The 19532-nt window shown below is 37.2% G+C and overlaps 1 long non-coding RNA gene across 2 annotated transcripts; it reads left to right on the top strand.

Moving 5' to 3' along the window:
* The first annotated feature begins 438 nt into the window (after positions 1–438).
* Positions 439–18466, top strand: LOC111194987 (uncharacterized). Of its 2 annotated transcripts, none has more exons than XR_007427568.1 (3): positions 439–681; positions 17749–17936; positions 18119–18466. It is a non-coding gene; the product is annotated as an uncharacterized LOC111194987 (long non-coding RNA). The 2 variants fall into 2 exon arrangements; XR_002651403.2 differs by lacking the exon at positions 439–681 and adding an exon at positions 1308–1565.
* Positions 18467–19532: the final 1066 nt, after the last annotated feature.

Genomic DNA, 19532 nt, shown 5'->3' with positions numbered 1-19532 from the left:
TCTAGTTGTGTGTGTGAGTCACAAGGGAGGGGAGGAAGAGATAACCGCCTAAGCAATGATTGGCTAAGGTATAGTAAGATTACGTCTTCAGCCAATCAGAGAAAATAGGTGGGTGGGTGTTTAGAGCGCGTGCATAGTGGCGGGTATTTACAGCGCATAGTGAGAGATGGTGAGTGAGGAGGACTCCAGCGGAAAAACAGCCTTTTCCAGATTGAAATACCCACACTATTTCAAACTCACTGAGGTCAAAGGTAAAAATGTGCACGTCGAGTGCACGTTATGTCCTCGAACAAAAAAATTGTGCAGGTACTTGTCTTTGCTGTTGCGCACTCTATTGGTCTGGCTCTGAGAGGGTGGGGGGTGTTTACGGGGGCGAGTAACACAAAGTAATGCAATAGTTACTTTTACTGGTAACTAGTTTTGACGCCCACAAAGTGATGGTCACATTTGTAATTATTTTTTTGTTATTGTTATCATTTTTTGTTTATTTTATTCTGCTACCTTATGAACTTCTGCTGTGAAAGCTCAAATCAGATGTTGTTGTTGCCTAAGATGTCCAGTAGGGTGCACTGTGGCGTTTGATATCTACTGCAGCTAGCAGCTCTGCTTCTCAGACTTGAGAAGCTGCTGAACAGAGAAGCCACGTTTCCTCGTGTCTCATCCTTTTCACCCTGTTTACAGGTGAGAAATGTGGTAAAAGTACACAAAATCTACACTCAGTCGGTCTGTAGACTGTATAAACACATATTTTTTACATATGAGTTAAGTTTGAGCACAGTAGAAGTTCATAAATCTGTTAGACCTTTGTCTAGAAAATGGTGTTGGAGATCAGAAAATGGTGGCTGTGTTAGTGTTCGTGTTTTAAAGCAGTACTCCTTGGCATTTCATTTTCATTATTTTTATGGTTCTTTGGTTGTATAAATTGAAACTGCAGCAAAATTTGCCTGTTTTTGATTATATATTTTTTTATCTAATAACAGTTAAAAGGCAGTATGTTAGTCTTACTTACCTCAGTTTGTATTACTAGTGTGTTAGATATTTTCCTAAGCATGTTAGCCTGTTGGCATCTGAACATCTCTCTACTCGTGTGACTTTATAAATATATTTTTACAGACACAACATATATATATTTCTGTAAAGCTCTTAACACATAAAAAGGGTATCTGCTGATGTGTTATGTGTTAACTTTATGCTCTAAAAGTGTTTAAATATTGCACTGTATCACTAAGTAAGTTACAGTGGGGAAGGAATGTCCTATTAAGCCTTTAGTATACATGAAATTCATGATGTAGTTTAAGAGATGTATCTATATATGCATATATTTTGTGTTAAATGTATATTTTATATATGAATGTGTCTATATAACTGTATATGTACGGCTATATTTTATATTCTTTTCTTTTATGTTCAATTCATATTATTGATACCAGTAATTAATATTAAAAACACGAGACAGAGACTATAAAAGTAAGAAACTGCTGTTGTTTAATAAAAAGAGACTTGAGAAGCTGCTGAACAGAGAAGCCACGTTTCCTCGTGTCTCATCCTTTTCACCCTGTTTACAGGTATTTAATTTGCTTACACTGACCCTGGGCTCGGGGAGTGTAACATAGTTACTTTTATAGTGGAGTAACTCAGTTAGTAACTCAGTTACTATTTTGGAGAAGTAACTAGTAACTATAACTAATTACTTTTTCAAAGTAACGTGCCCAACACTGTCTATGGTCAATGTCAATAGTCTTTTACCACATTTTTGCAAAGCAAAAAGTGCTTTAAAATACCAATATACACACTGTTGTTACGCATTGTTTTTTTTTAAACTACAGAATTACAGTAGTTATGCATTATGCGATTCATTTCGGACTTGACGCCCTGCAGTTTGGTTGGTCATCCTAATTAGTCTCTGTGCATCAATAACGCAAAGTTCCATGGAGCTCAGAGATCAGAATCGGGTTCTGTTAAAATAATGATTATACAATGTTTCTTTTAAAACATGAAAAGAAAATGTTGGGCCTGCGGCAACTTCAGCGGGAGAACCCCCCTCACCCACCAATCCCCACAACACCCCCCCACAAGCCATCACGACTGGAGGCTTTAAATATTCAAAGTTCACTTGCAATAACCCAGCAGGGGGCGAGACCACAGGGCGACGGTAGCAACAAAAGCTGCTCGCTGAATGACGGAGACAATTAGCCCATTAGAGTCACTGGTGCTAAGAAATGAAACGCGCCGCAGATTCGATTGGAAGACGACGCCTTCCAGCCAAATTAGTTCCAAACAGAATAGTATGCATGGGCCTGATATTTTGGGCTAATCAGATGATTTATGGAAAGTAGCTTGCTGACTTATGTAACGATTGGGAAAGCTAGAATTGACTGTCTGGCAGCGGAGGAGACGGGACTGCGATGCTCTCTCATTACCGACTTGTACGTACATGTGTTTAAAAAGTGTCCGTCGTTTTTCACACCTATACTCTAAGAAATATAAGTACAGATTTGTACCTAAAAGAGTACAGAGCTTGTCGCTGGGGCTGTACCTTATACTGAGGTACAAAAAAGTACCTTTCAGTGAAAAGCCATTTTGGTACCCATGGTTTTTGTGCCAGTAAAGATTATAAAGATTATAAACATTATCATCAACTAAATATGGCTCAAAAACCTGATGATCCAAAATTGTCTGTCTTTCAAATAAAAAATGTGCAATTTAAATATATATTGTTTATTAGTGCAGTGATACAGAATACTGACTGTACCTTTTGTCTGCTTAAATGGTACAAATTTGTACTTATTGCTGTTAGAAATGACTTTGAACTTCAGAGAAAACAAATCTGACCCTGTAAAGACCAATATTGTACCTTTGAGGGTACAATTATGAAGAGTGTACCTTTGAGTACAAAAAAGTACTCATATCACACCTCTGTTTTTAGAGTGTAGCCACTGTAGCTACCCTGATGAAAAAAAAATACATACCTAATTATACTTAAAACATATTGAGAAATGTCTAAGTCTGCTGTAAATATCGTCGCTGTCCAATAAAAAACACTTATCTGCAAAACAGCAGCTTTTTACAGGAGAGAGAAAAAACCTTGTAAACTTTCAATGGAAGTCAACGTAAAAAGAGTTAATTTCAGGTCATTTTGAAGAGTTTCTATTGGTCCATTCATCAAGAAATTTTAGCACAGTGTAAGGGACACCCTTTATGTTCAAATTATGTAGTAAACTAAAAATCGACAAAAAATGGAGATACGTGTTTTTCATAGGACAGCGACGATATACTTACAAATGTATGTACTCAATTAAAATGTATTTAAAAAGTAGATTAATATCATGCTTTCATCAAATGTTTGAAAGTAAACTGTAATCATACTTTTTAAAAAGTACAATATAGTGTATTTAAAAAAATAGACTACTATGAATTACACTTTTAGTTTAATGTAATTCAATATACTTCTAAAATACCTATTTCCAAATATAATTTTGGTCTTTTTTTTAGCAAAGTGTGTTAAAATCAGCTGTTACAGTAGTTCACTTAAAGTACAAGGTATCATTGTAACTTTTTAGAAAGTAAATTAAATTTCTACATTTAAAAAAAATTAAGTAAATTTGTAACATGCTAAAATTTGTAGTATAGTATATTAAAATATATATTTTTATACCCAATAAAGTGTACTAGAAGTGAGCTACTGTCTACAAAAGACAGGAACATGAAGCATACTCGTATTCTAATGTAAATAGATCACATATATTTAACATAAATTTTTAGTACATTTCTAATATACCTGGTGATACAGTTGTAATACTCATTAAATGTATTTTAATTTTACTGTAAGCTAATTTAAAATATGGAGTTACATACATGAAGTAGTTTGTTTAAACGTTACTTGAGTATATTTTCAAATTAGTTCTATTTTTGTACAGTTAAGTAGCCTACACTTAGCGCAATTTAAGTAAGACTTATGTGGACTATTTTTTTTTTAATCAATAAACTATAATTAGTATAAAAAGGTTGTTGCATTTTAGCACTCTTTAAATATACTGATTAATAATAAAGTGGCTACAGGTACACTTTAGTGCACTGTAGCATAATAATGCTTCATATGCTTTAATTAATCTACTTTTTTTTTCACTAGGGTATGGTAGCCTTTATGAACGGTGCTGTGCAGCATTGTGTTAGCGCAGATGCTAGCAGCATGTGACCAATTAGCTGCTTGTTTTGGCATGGACTTCTTTCTTTCTTTCTTTTCTTCTCTTGTACTCCCTCTCACTCTTTATCTGTCAGTCTGTGGCCCCTCACCCTCGCTCTTTCTATCTCTTTCCCCCTGTACGCCCGACCATGTTCTTGTAATCACCTTTTAATAGATTATTAAGTATGTAATAAATCATGCCTTCCTGCCGGTCGGCGTAGCGGCTCGCGCTGCAGCGCCGGGCTGAGAGGAGTTTGCTTGCTCGGCTGCAGACATCAGGAGCCGGCGCTGGAATAAAAAGCGAGCGTGTTAGAATATTGATGAGCGTGCCTGGTTAAGACCATGTGGCTGAGAGTGCATATTATATGAGTGCCTTATGTGTGTGTGTGTGTGTGTGTGTGTGTGTGCGCGCGCGCGCGTGTGCTGCTGATGGAGCTGTAGCCGGGAGCATATGGTTGAATTCTGCATTGAATCCTCCACCCTTTACATCAGTAATGCACAAGGACTTAAAGTACTGTACATACTGTATTATGAGGCTGGTTGAGGGTGGGCGGTGGTGGTGGTGGGGGGGGGGGTTTAGAGTGATATTCTAATCAGTGCTAATTAATCAGTGATCAGTGAGGCTGCAACCAGTGATTATTATTTATATATGCAGCTATATATGTAATGTATGAAGTAGTAAACAATATTCTATTATTAAGAGCTATTAATCGCACTTGTTCTTCTTAACACGCAAAATGTCATAGTGGATAGTGTATTTTCAACAAAAAATGTAATTACATTTATATTAGTGGTGTCAATAAAAATAAAAACACTAGCATATACTTGTATGCACTTGTATTGCACTGGAATAAAGAATGCATGACAAATTGGGTAGAGGAAACCTTTTCTCAGCTTAATTGTAAGGATTTCTGAATTATAACTTACTTTGCTGAGTATAAAAGGGCAATGAGTTGATGAGTTTGTTAACTTGTAGCGTTTTCTCCCTTTGTTTGGTTTGGATTCACACAGGCACAAACCTAAATGCACCAAAATACGCACCAATAAACCAAGTCTCCTCTGATTGGTCAGAGGAAAGTAAATATAGTCAGAAGGTTCTGTGTTCCAGCATGTATAACTGTGCAGTGTGGAGCCGATCTAACAAAGAACGCAAAAAAATTGTTGCTGTGCTTTTAAACACAGTGTTTTTAATTGGACAGCGCATATACAGGTCCTTCTCAAAAAATGAGCTTATTGTGATAACGTTTATTATTTTCTGTAATGTACTGATAAACATTAGACTTTCATATATTTTAGATTAATTACACACACCTGAAGTAGTTCAAGCCTTTTATTGTTTTAATATTGATGATTTTGGCAAAAAAGTAAAGAAAAATAAAATCTCAAAAAATTTGCATATTTCATCCGACCAATAAAAGAAAAGTGTTTTTTTTTTATATATATATATATAATTTTATTTCTGATTTTTCCCCATTTTCTCCCAATTTGGTTGTCCAACTGTCCCAACCCTTTGTGCGTACCCATCACCGGTGGCACCTGCGACCCTTGGAGGATGCGGACGAGCACACGCCTCCTCCGACACGTGTGAAGTCAATTACCCTTTTTTTCGAGCTGCTGCGGATGAATCATTGCCTGAGCAGCTAGCGCGCTCGGAGGAAAGCACAGCGGCTAGGTTCCGATTCATCCGCTCACAGACGCCTCGTGCCGCTCGGCGCCACCTTCAAGCGTGATGGGAAGAGAGCGCCATCTATCTACCCACCCGGAGGGAGCTGCATGAGCGGGGGTTCGAACCTGCGACCTCCCGCTCATAGTGGCAGCGCATTAGACTGCTGGACCACTCGGCGCCAAGAAAAGTGTTTTTAATACAAAAAAGTCAACCTTCAATTAATTACCTTCAGTTATGCACTCAATACTTGGTCGGGAATCCTTTTGCAGAAATGACTGCTTCAATGCGGCGTGGCACGGAGGCAATCAGCCTGTGGCACTGCTGAGGTGTTATGGAGGCCCAGGATGCTTCGATAGCAGCTTTAAGCTCATCCTGAGTGTTGGGTCTTGCGTCTCTCAGCTTTCTCTTCACAATATCCCACAGATTCTCTATGGGGTTCAGGTCAGGAGACTTGGCAGGCCAATTGAGCACAGTAATGCATGGTCAGTAAACCATATACCAGTGGTTTTGGCACTGTGAGCAGGTGCCAGGTCCTGCTGAAAAATGAAATCTTTATCTCCATAAAGCTTTTCAGCAGATGAAAGCATGAAGTGCTCCAAAATCTCCTGATAGATAGCTGCATTGACTCGGCCCTTGATAAAACACAGTGGACCAACACCAGCAGCTGACATGGCAACCCAGACCATCACTGACTGTGGGTACTTGACGCTGGACTTCAGGCATTTTGGCATTTCTTTCTCCCCAGTCTTCCTCCAGACTCTGGCAGCTTGATTTCTGAATGACATGCAAAAATAGCTCGATTAGAGAACCTTTTCATGATATGCTAATTTTGTGAGATAGGAGTTTTGGGTTTTCATGAGCTGTATGGCAAAATCTTCAGTATTAAAACAATAAAAGACCTGAAATATTTCAGTTGGTGTGTAATGTATCTAAAATATATGAAAGTTACATTTTTATCGTTTCATTATGGAAAAGAATGACCTTTATCACAATATGCTATTTTTTTGAGAAGGACCTGTACACGCACAGTAAACAACTAGTCGACTGGCTGCGAGCAGTGAACACTGCACATACCGCATTCGTAGTGTGTAAACAGCATTTAGCAGCAGAGACAGCATTCATAGTTCGTGTTCATAGCAGTTTAATATCTTATGGTTTATGGTTTAATTAAAAAGAAGTATATTTGATAGCTGGGTCGGATCGAGACCGGATCCCGTTCTCACCACAAGCGAAACACTCCAGAAAAAAATCTACGTGTTGGGTTGATGGTGGGTTACGTTATGGTGGAAGTTGGGATCGAACTGAATGGCATTGGCATTATTTCAATAAATAAACCAATCAAACAATCATTCTCAAGTGGTCCAATTCGTGTCATAGATGCCTCTATCCTGGAAGACGACATAAAAAAAAATAAAATGTGAAAATGAATGGAAGTGAATAGAGGAAACAAGGGATGAGAAAAAAACTACAAATAAATGAGTGCAGTTCAAAATGACTCGGGGTTTGTTCTAAGGAACCTGCCCTGAGATATGCCCTGAGTATACTGTAAGTCTGAAATACTGTGTATTAGTTTATATCTATAAAACCATAGCCTTCTACTGAAGGAAATGCAGAATTTTTAAGAAACATTAGTGGTCTCCATTTCCAGGTAGTTGCTAAGCTGTTGCTATGTGGTCACCAGTAGGTGGTTGCACTATGGTGTTGCTAGGTTTATGAATTGCTATAGCATATAACTGGTTTCTAGGCAGTTGATTTGGTGTTGCTAGGTACTGTAGGTGTAAGATGGGTGGTATATGGTTGAATTCTACATTAATTTCTCCATTAATTCCTACCTTTGCGTCAGTAATGCACAAGGATCTGCAGTACAATACATGCTGTATTATGAGGCTGGTTGAGGGTGGGGGTGGGTGTAGAGCACTACGCTCATCAGTGCTAATCAGTGATCATTAAAGCTTTAACCAATGAATACTTTTATAATTATCTATGTATATACATAATGTATAAAGTGGTAAATCACTTCATAAAGTAATGAAACGATTATCTCTGATCTCATAGATGCTGCCTGACTCCATTACAGGATGATTTTAGGTTAAAATTAAGAGAGCACTTCAGTTTCTGAATCAGTTTCTCTGATTTTGCTATTTATAGGTTTATGTTTGAGTAAAATGAACACTGTTGATTTATTCCATAAACTACAGACAACATTTCTCCCAAATTCCAAATAAAAATATTCTCATTTAGAGCATTTATTTACAGAAAATAAAAATGGCTGAAATAACAAAAAAGATGCAGAGCTTTCAGACCTCAAATAACGCAGAGAAAACAAGTTCATATTCATAAAGTTTTAAGAGTTCAGAAATCAATATTTGGTGGAATAACCCTGGTTTTTAATCACAGTTTTGATGCATCTTGGCACATTCTCCTCCACCAGTCTTACACACTGCTTTTGGATAACTTTATGCTACTCACTCCTGGTGCAAAAATTCAAGCAGTTCAGTTTGCAGGTTTGATGGCTTGTGATCATCCATCTTCCTCTTGATTATTTTCCAGAGATTTTTAATTTTGTAAATTCAAAGAAACTCATCATATTTCAGTGGTGTCTTATTTTTTTTCCAGAGGTGTATGTCCTTTATGGCATTACCGCTCACAGTGGACAGGGCAGTGGGTGGTAATGATTGTGACCAAGAGTGTCTAGCTAGAATCCTCCAGGTGGAGGGTTGTTTCCGGTTGAGAGTACTCTGTGTGTCATTGGCTGCTGCTTCTAACTGATGTGTGTATGGATGAGTGATGAGTGAGAATGGCTGTGTGTAAAACATGATTATAAAGCATGCTTGGGTTTCTAGAAGGTGCTACATAAAGTATAACTTCATTCATTCATTCATTCATACTGCAGTTTAATGAAGGAGATCCTGAAATAAGTGCAGCTTCTATGGGAAATGGCAAAAGTCATGGGATAGTACTAGTCCCATGTCAGTGTGCTGTCTTTGTCATTACACAAGACACCCATATGGTCAGAAGTATTGGAACACCTGCTCATCCATCTCATTGCAATCAAGGGTATTTAAAAAGAATTTATCTTGCTTTTGTTGGAGTAACTGAGAATTGGCAATTAGGATTATAACTGTGAGTATTTGATTGTATTCAGCAACACAAGTGCTATTGGGGCAGGATGTTGGAAGTCCTCCACCTCATCCCCAGAGAAGGAAAGCGTGAGGAGTGTGAGGAAGAAGGAGAAAGAAAGAGAGAGAGAGAGGGAGCCAGAAGACGCAGCCAAACGGATATGCTGTCTCATATCTTCATGAATGACCAATTTTGGGACAAGCCCTCAAGTGGGAGTGGGTGATATGTGTGTGTGTGTGTGTGTGGTGTGTGTGTGTGTGTGTGTGTGTGTGTTGGCTCCATTAGCTGGTAGCTCTTTGCAGCTGGTAGGTCAGCTGGTGTAATTGGAGACACATTTTCAGCAGGCTGTGCCAGGCCTGTCATGCATCGTCTTAATTAACCAAAACTCGCCTCATTGCACTGAGAGCGCACACACACACACACTCCATACACACACACACTCCATACACACACACATGCTCACACACACACACACACACACACACACACACACGCTCACACACACACACACACACACACACACACACACACACACACGCTCACACACACACACACACACATGCTCACACACAGGTCTCACTTTTCTCTTTTCATTTTACTACAGGATGCGTTGCATTTTTTCCCTTCCTCCCCCTCTCAATTTGCCTTTATCCTCTCTCTATCTCTCTTTCTCTCTCTTTTTTTATCTTCAGCTCTCTCTAATATTTCTCTTTTTTTCTCATACACTTCTATCTCTCTCTCTCTCATTTTGGTTCTATCCATTCAATTTCAATTTTCAATTCATTAAAGCTTTATTAGCATGACTGTAAATTACAGTGTTGCCAAAGCTTTATAACAATTAACAACAACAATGATATATGAACATACATAACAGACATAATAACATTTATAACAGAAATAATGATTATGATTATTATAATAATTATATTATTTATAAATAATTATAATTATATAATAATAATCATTTTATCTGGGATGCGGTCCCCAGTATTTTAAGGGTTTTATTTTGAGGTGTTACCCACTGTCTCTCAGGCTGTGACATGTACTGCCGTATTTGGCAGCGAGGGGGGCGGTGTGCCCCTCCCCCATAGTGATCTGGAATTTTTTTAATTAGCAAAATTTGGAATCAAATCTTTAAATTTGTTCATGAAGAAATTTCGTGTTTCTTTAAATTTGTCACACTGTAGAAGGAAGTGCATCTCTGTCTCTCTCTCTCTCTATCTCTCTATATATATCTCATTTTCTCTCTATATATATCTCATTTTGGATCTATCCCATCTCTATCACTCTTTCTCTCTCTTTTTATCTTCAGCTCTCTCTACTATTTTTCTTTTTTTTCTCATACACTTCTATCACTCTCTCTCTCATTTTGGTTCTATCCTCTCTGTCTCTCTCTCTCTCTCTCTCTCTCTCTCTCTCTCTATCTATCTGTCTCTATCTCTCTCTCTCTCTCTCTCTATATATATATATATATATATATATATATATATATATATATATATATATATATCTTGTGCTCTTCATCTCATTTTGGATCTATCCCATCTCTATCACTATTTCTCTCTTTATCTCTGTTTCTCTCTCACTCTCTCCATCATTCTCTCTCTTGTGCGCTCCTCTCATGTTGCCTCTACACTCTAAAAAACAGAGGTGTGATATGAGTACTTTTTTGTACTCAAAGGTACGCTCTTCATAAATGTACCCTCAAAGGTACAATACTGGTCTTTACAGGGTCAGATTTGTTCCCTCTGAAGTACAAAGTCATTTCTAACAGCAATAAGTACAAATTTGTACCATTTAACCAACCAAAGGGTACATTCAGTATTCTGTATCACTGTACTAATAAACAATATATATTTTAGATGCACATTTTTTTATTTGAAAGCCAGACAATTTTCGATCATCAAGTTTTTGAGCCATATTCAGTTGATGATAATGTTTATCATTTTTATAATCTTTACTGGCAAAAAACCATGGGTACAAAAGAGGCCTTTCACTAAATGGTACTTTTTTGTACATCAATATAAGGTACAGCCCCAGCGACAAGCTTTGTACTCTTTTAAGTACAAATCTGTACTTACTTTTCTTAGTGTGTATCCTCTCTCTGCCACTTTTTCCTCTTTTACCCTTTCTCTCACTCTCTTTTCTCTTGATCTCTCTCCATCATTCTCTCTCTATATCTCTTGTGATCTCCCTCTCATTTTGGCTCTGTCCTCTCTCTCACTCTCTCTCAATCACTCCATCATTCTCTCTCTTGTGCTCGCCCTCTCATTTTGCCTCTATCCTGTCTCTGCCATTTTTCCTCTTTCACTCTTTCTCTCACTCTCTTTTCTTTCTATCTCTCCATCATTTTCTCTCTATATCTGCTCTGATCTCCCTCTTATTCTCTCTCTTTCTCTCTCTCTCTCTCGCTCTTTCTCTCTCACTTATTCTCTCTCGTTCTTTCTCTCTCTATCTTTCACTCTCTCCTTTATCTCTTTCCATCATTCTCTCTATATATCTGCAATGCTCTCCCTCTCATTTTGTCTCTGTCGTCTCTCTCTCTTTCTGTCTCACTCTCTCCTCTATATCTCTCCATCATTCTCTCTCTCTCAATCTGTTCTCTATCTATCTATCTATCTATCTATCTTGTTTTAGCTCTATCCTCTCTCCCTCTCTTTCTCTCTCCTCTATTTCTCTCCATCATTCTCTCTCTATATCTGTTGAGCGCGCCCTCTCATTTTGTCTGTCCTCTCTCTCTTTCTCTCTTTTTTCTCTCTCCCTCTCTTCTCTTTTCCATCTATCTCTCTCCTTCATTTTGTTTCTCAATATCTGTTGTGCTCTCCCTCCCATTTTGGCTCTATCCTTTCTCTCTCTCTCTCTCTCTCTCTCTCTCTCTCTCTCTCTCTCTCTCTCTCTCTCTCTCTCTCTCTCTCTCTCAGTCAGTCAGAAGGCTTCAGGCTTCCAGCACTGAGTACTCTGGGTGATGAGGGGAGAACATTTTTCAGCGGAGTAGAGAGAACACACGTTCTCTCTCTCTTTCTTTCTCTCTCTCTCTCTCTCTCTCTCTCTCTCTCTCTCTCTCTCTCTCTCTCTCTCACACACACAACACACACGCTCACAGAGACAGAGGCACGAAATGTGATTTGGCACTTTTTCAGCGGCGGATATGGAGCGGGGTGTTAATCCGGAGGCTTTCTGTTAATGAAACCACTCCCATTTGTTTTCTGTTACATGCAGAGGTTAATCACATTAGCCCATTCCGCTAATTTGATCATTTGTACATGAAACTGTGAGTAACTTTCTCCTCGGTTCCCGCACAGCAGAAATGTGTGTTTATAAGTGTAAGTGTGTGTGTGTGTGTGTGTGTGAGTTTGTGTGTGTGAGTTTGTGTGTGTGAGTTTGTGTGTATGCCTGAACAGTCTGAGAGTTTCAGAGGGATTGTGATGCTGATGGCGATGTTGATTATGTCTTGGCAGTAGCGGGTCCCTCTATGCTCATCAGCAGCATGGCTCCACCTGGTGTGGAGATAATGGCCACTCAAAAGGCTGGAAAATAACAAAATACCACCAGCGGAGAGGCTACCTTCAGACTCGCTCATTAGCTAAAACCTCCGAATAAGAGCTTTCGGCTAGCAAAGCGCTTCTACTCTACAGGCTTTACATAAAGCTATTAAGGCAGTAATAGGTTTAACTCTGGAACAGTTAAAAAGCGAAAAAGCAAAACACGGACTTCTCTTACTTTTGGTACTTTTTTCTCCCACTTTCTGCTACTTTCTTCACAGACTAGCCTCCCGGCTTCTTCCACAGCCTCCAGCTTCATCTACTCTGTACACTGTGTTCTTTCCAGTAATGTGAAGCGATGATCACAGAAAGCATTCGGGTTCTTTGAGCCAGAATCCTGGATTACTGTACTGTTCTATAAGAAGATGTAGCTGCGGATATATTATAATTTATAATCTTAGAAAAAGAGGAAAAAGTTTCAGCCAAAGATAAACAGTACATTTCCAACTGTTATAGCAACACACCAGCGGATAGCAAAATATCAGGCTTGTGAAAAATAATCGTCATAATAATTGTAATCATAATAACGGCATATTTAAAAAAAAAAACATATGTAAAGCATGTTAATATATACAGGGGTTGGACAATGAAACTGAAACACCTGGTTTTAGAGCACAATAATTGATTGTGGTGACGGACAGTTCTGGTGGAAACAGGAGAGTTGAGATGCACATTAATTCTGCCGTGATTTGATCAGCCGTGGTTTTATGTTTTTTTGGATACAATCCGGGTTAGCACCCGAACATCCCTTTCAGACAGCTTCCTCTTACAGCATCCACAGTTAATCCTGTTGGATGTGGTTGGTCCTTCTTGGTGGTATGCTGACATTACCCTGGATACCGTGGCTCTTGATGCATCACAAAGACTTGCTGTCTTGGTCACAGATGCTCCAGCAAGACGTGCACCAACAATTTGTCCTCTTTTGAACTCTGGTATGTCACCCATAATGTTGTGTGCATTGTAATATTTTGAGCAGAACTGTGCTCTTACCCTGCTAATTGAACCTTCACACTCTGCTCTTACTGGTGCAATGTGTAATCAATGAAGATTGGCCACCAGGCTGCTCCAATTTAGCCATGAAACCTCCCACACTAAAATGACTGGTGTTTCAGTTTCATAGCAATACAAAAATAATGTACAGGTCTGGAAAAAATAAGAGACCACTTAAAAATGATGAGTTTCTTTGATTTTACCAAATTGAAAACCTCTGGAATATAATCAAGAGGAAGATGGATGATCAGAAGCCATCAAACCAAACTGAACTGCTTACATTTTTGCACCAGGAGTAAAGGCATAAAGTTATCCAAAAGCAGTGTGTAAGGCTGGTGGAGGAGAACATGATGCCAAGATGCATGAAAACTGTGATTATAAAAAAGGGTTATTCCACCAAATATTGATTTCTGAACTCTTAAAACTTTATGAATATGAACTTGTTTTCTTTGCATTATTTGAGGTCTGAAAGCTCTGCATCTTGTTTGTTATTTCAGTCATTTCTTATTTTCTGTAAATAAATGCTCTAAATGAGAATATTTTTATTTGGAATTTGGGAGAATTGTTGTCTGTAGTCTATAGAATAAAACAACAATGTTCATTTTACTCAAACATAAACCTATAAAAAGCAAAATCAGAGAAACTGATTCAGAAACTGAAGTGCTCTCTTAATTTTTTCCAGAGCTGTATTTGTTTGATAAAAAGATGAATCATACAGTAGCTGCATGCACTGTGGAGCTGGTGGAGCAGCTGCGCACACTTCTTGTGCAGAGACTAAAAATAGAAATATGACAAGTTTTACCACCCAATAAACACAATTTAACCAGGTCTAATCAACAAATATACAACAGAAAGACCAGCATTAATTAATCGGTAGAACAGTTTACAACTTTGAGAAAGCAAATGTTTCTCTTACTAAAAATAAAATACACCTGTTTTTAGGTTAAATCCACACATTTTTTAATAATTGTTTATGTATAGACCTTTTTTATGTAAGTCGTATTAAAGATCAAAATCAAGGTGATTTCAAATGAAACCATTAATGTTGTGAAAAACACTATTTTCTATAGTGTTAAGCATGTATGTTTCAAGTAATAATACTGTAAGTATGTGAATTAATGGGATGGAAAATGTAGGAAAATTGCATATTTTGTTGTATATAGACCAAAGTTTAGAATGCTATAAAACATTAAAAAAGGGTTATCACATCATACCACACAATATGTAAAGATCTCATTCTCTTGTATTCAAGCTCTGTGTTCACGTCCTGGGCTTGTCTCATGTCTCTGTGTGTGTCCCACGTGACCTGTGCCCCTGTGTTCTGTCTCAGTACTTTTCCACCTGTGTCAATTTGTAAGCTCCACCCCCTAGCCCCAGGTGTTTACACTTCCCTTGTGTGATATAAAGCCTTCCTTTGTCTCTTGTCCTTCGTCGGTCTTTGCACTAACCTCTGTTGTTTTGACGTTCTCGTGTTCTCTCGCTTAGCCCTCGTTTTCATAGCCTTAGCCCTTGTCCTTTGTTCTTTGTTTAGCTTCTTGTTTATTTCCTTGTATATATAAATCCCTGCCTGGTTTAGTTTTGTACTTATTCAGTCCCTCGTTTGTTTCTTTGTTTATTTACTCTCTGTTTGTTCATCATTAGTACTTCTTGTGTGTTTAGTTTATGTTCACTAGTTTCTCTCGTTTGTTTTTGGTTTACTTTATTCTTCCGTGTTCTTTTTTATATGTTTATCTTTATTATTTATTTATATATATATATATATATATATATATCTATATATATTTATTAAATTATTCGTTTCGCCCTTACCTGCACTTGCGTCCGCTTTCCTCGTCTCCCTGCCTGGGTCATTTGTGACACTTTGTGTTTAATTTAGTGTTCATTGGTTAAGGCCTGAGGGTTTTTGCATTATTTATCCCCAAATGTACTCATAATTTAATATTTCAGAGAAAAAAGTAAAGAACAGAAATTAAACATGTTCTGACATGAGAGAAATAATGTGCGGAAATTGTGTGACAGCCATTCAAGCTGCTATTTCAAGATTTATTCATGGTTCAATCAGTGTGATACTTTTTCAAGGTTGAGTCAATGTTTTATTGTGTTTGGTTGTGAAAGATAGATCAGTGTTCATATTGAGATTGTTTCAATGTCTTACTTTTCAATTGTTTATATATATATATATATATATATATATATATATATATATATATATATATATATATATATATATATTTTTTTTTTTTTTTTTTTTTTTTTACAGATTAGTTTCTGTATCAGTTTCTCTGATTTAGCTATTTATAGGTATAGGTTTGAGTAAAATGAACATTGTTGTTTTATTCTATAAACTACAAACAACATTTGTCCCAAATTCCAAATAAACATTTAGAGCATTTATTTGCAGAAAATGAGAAATGGCTGAAATAACAAAAAAAAAAAAACACAGAGCTTTCAGACCTCAAATACTGCAAAGAAAACAAGTTATTAATTTCATCATTACATTTTTTATTCACAGTTTTCATGCATCTTGGCATGTTCTCTCCTCCAGCAGTCTTACACACTGCTTTTGAAAAGACAAACCCACACAGCAATTAATTATTGAACATACAGTACAAAAGTAAAAAAAAAAAAAACACACATTTTATGTTAAAACATTCTTAATTGTAGATTAATTCCAAAGTAATCTAAACTATAAAAAAAGACATAAAAAGTGGAAAGTTGTAAAGAGGTAGAGTTGGTATGAAGTGAATAGCCCTATTATAGTAATGTTCTGATCCAGATTATGGCAAGAACTACTCAGCTAAAGTAAAGAAAAATAAAATGACTAAGAAACGAAATAAAAAAAAGTAGGAAATTTGAAAGGAACCTCGAGTGCAGTTGAAAAGAGTATCAAAAACCGTAGGGTGAAACTGGCTCTCATCAGGACCGCACCAGGAAATGAAGAGCCAAAGTTACCTCTGTTATGCAGGATAAGTTCATCAGAGTTCCTAGCCTGAGAAACCCCAGATAAGAGCACCTAAATGCTTCACATAGTATTTTTAAGTTTAATACATTACTCCTTATTTTTATTCATAGTCTGGATGGCTTCAGTATTAATTAACGATATAGGAAAAAATAATAGAGAAGAAAAACATTTAATGAGAAAGTGTGTCCAAACCTTTGACTAACAGTGTATATAATTAAAGTTCAGCTATTATTCTTATGATTAAAACATAAAAAAATCTAAAAAAAAAACATGGTTGATTCAAGTTAACTGTATTAATCTTTTCACAACCATTTGCTGTTCAACCATTTATAACTGCCATTATTTCGACCACATTTCAACTTTAAAGGTTGGTCATAAGTCAGCTGGGGTTCCTCTAAAAGCTTTTTAATGCCTCTAAATGTTTGGAATCATTTCTCAGAACAGCTACAGTAAATGTGGTGTGATATAGCCACAGTTAACTCTGCAGTCATTGTTATTATATCAGAAAATGTCATTTTTTAGCCAGAGAACACAGAGTTCATTTTAGGTGCACTGTGAGTTCCTATTCTCTTCACATTAAGGAACATTTTGCACTGTACTGTGCCTGCTTTCAAACCAGCACCTGACCCAGAGTTACTCAGCGTGAGTAATCAGTAGGACACTAGGAGGCTGATAACGGAGACAAATGAAGAAATGATAGATGTGCTCAGAATGATAAACGAAGACGAAGAAGATTCTACCAAAACAATAGGAGAAATTGTTCCGTAAAAAAATTAATTTCGGAGCAGAAAACTCGTAGATTTAGCTATTTATAGGTATATATTTGTGTACAACGAACATTGTTGTCTTATTCTATAAAAAAATGGACAACATTTCTCCCGAATTCCAAATAAAAATATTGTCATTTAGAGCATTTATTTGCAGAAAATGAGAAATGTCTGAAATAACAAAAAAGATGCAGAGCTTTCAGACCTCAAATAATGCAAAGAAAACAAGTTCATATTCATATTCAAGTTTTAAGAGTTCAGAAATAATCAATATTTGGTGGAATAACCCTTTTTTAATCACAGTTTTCATGCATCTTGGCATCATGTTTTCCTCCACCAGTCTTACACACTGCTTTTGGGTAACTTTATGCCTTTACTTCTGGTGCAAAAATTCAAGCAGTTCAGCTTGGTTTGATGGCTTGTGATCATCCATCTTCCTCTTGATTATATTCCAGAGTTTTTCAATTTGGTAAAATCAAAGAAATTCACCATTTTAACAGGTCTCTTATTTTTTTCAGAGCTGTATTACCAATCAAGCATTTATTGGATCAGCTGGGATTTCAGTTTTGGTAACCTGCAAGTGTGCAGGTCCAGATCTACAGGCCCAGCTGCAACATCTGTGTGCGAATGCGCCACAGGATGCCATACAGAACCTGCATGCCTCTAAGCTCAACTATATCTTCAAGCTAGAAACAGACCAACAGAGGTAACTCTTGGTCTTCTTTTCCTGGGTGGTCCTGATAAGAGCCAGTTTCATCATAATTTTGCTTAAGGATACTTTAAAAGTTCTTAATAATTAAGCAATGAACATGTACAGCACAGCTGTTAACTGAGAACCATTCCAGGTGACTACCTGTCAGTCCTGACCCTGTCAATCTGTCTGTTCAGGATACTGAACTTCACAACAAAACTCACTTACTGGACTTCCCTGACTCTGCTGATTCCGTGGTGCTACGCTGTTCGCGCTCGCTGAGCTTCTGATTGCTCACACCTGGACTGCCTTGTATAAATCCCCCCCCTCCCTGTTGTCTTTGTTACCTCAGTTTCTTTTTTATTAAGTGTTTCTTTTAAATGTTTTTCATGTTTCTGACACCTTTTTGTATTTTTTGACTACTCTTTTGCCTTGCCCTTCCTATTGATTGTTTGCTGTTTCCGATCTTATTTTTGTTTTTAGACTACTTTTACCTTGCTCTCTGCCTTTTGGATTTAATAATTTGTTAATAAATTGTGCGTTTGTCTGTCCTTGCCTTTGACTGAGAAAAAATGTGCAAAGCTGCCATCTAAGCAAGAGGTGTTACCTTGGAGCATCTAAAATATAAAATATATTCTATTAAACCTTTTATCTAACAAATGGTTCCATAAGTTTTTCTCCATAGTTTGAATGACTTTAGTGTTAAACTACACTGCAGAAAAAAATAAATAATGAAAGAAACACTGAATTTATCAATCTTTACAGACTATCATAGTGTACCTGCAGAGTATTGTATCACTAAAAAGTACCATGATAAAAATTAATCAGTTTAGATTAGATTATTTTAAACTGATCTCCACTCCTGGATCATTTCAGCATAAACGTGAATGATGAGGAAATATCCAACGCAGACAGAATACGGTTCAGGACCTCACATTTAGCTTCGAGGAAAACTCTTAGCCTACCCGCTTCCCTCATTCCATCTGCTCTGAATACAAATGAGCAAGGGTTGGCTTTGATAACAAACTTGAGAAACTTTCATGGATTAAGCCTCTCAAATTGTACATCTGGACTTAGTTATCATCAAGCGTGCACACCCTGCATCACCGCCATTACTGAGACTGTTTCCTCACTTCTCCCAAATAAATGTGTTGGTGGAGAGGCTCATTATCACAGGTTTGTTTTCACACGGGAGATTTTCTTCTAAACTGTGGATCCATTGTATAATTCCGAACGTCACCTTTCTGCAAACATGTTTCGCAAAAGTGTGGCTAATTGGCTTGTCTTTTAACGTTGTTTTTTCATAATAAACGGAAAACAATTGTCTCATACCTTTTATTATTATTTTTTTTTTTTGTAACTATGACCCAGGTCTTTATTTCAATGTATAATAGAGGAAGGGTAGCATGGAGGCATGGGAGTTATCACGTTTACCTCTCAGCATTGGGGTGGGGGTGGGGGGTCTTGAGTTCAAGTCCTTATCTGAGTGAGATGTCAAAGTTCTTCCTTTGTCTGTGTTTTGACTGTGTTTCCACCCACAGTCCAAAAACATGGAAATTAGGTGTGAAATTATTTAATATTATTTGGCAATAATAGCTATTTGTTAAGAAC

Source organism: Astyanax mexicanus, chromosome 20, assembly GCF_023375975.1.
Source record: "Astyanax mexicanus isolate ESR-SI-001 chromosome 20, AstMex3_surface, whole genome shotgun sequence".
NCBI classification, from domain to species: Eukaryota; Metazoa; Chordata; class Actinopteri; order Characiformes; family Acestrorhamphidae; genus Astyanax; species Astyanax mexicanus.
The sequence above is the reverse complement of the archived record's forward strand: the minus strand, read 5'-3'. Positions and strand labels throughout refer to the sequence as shown.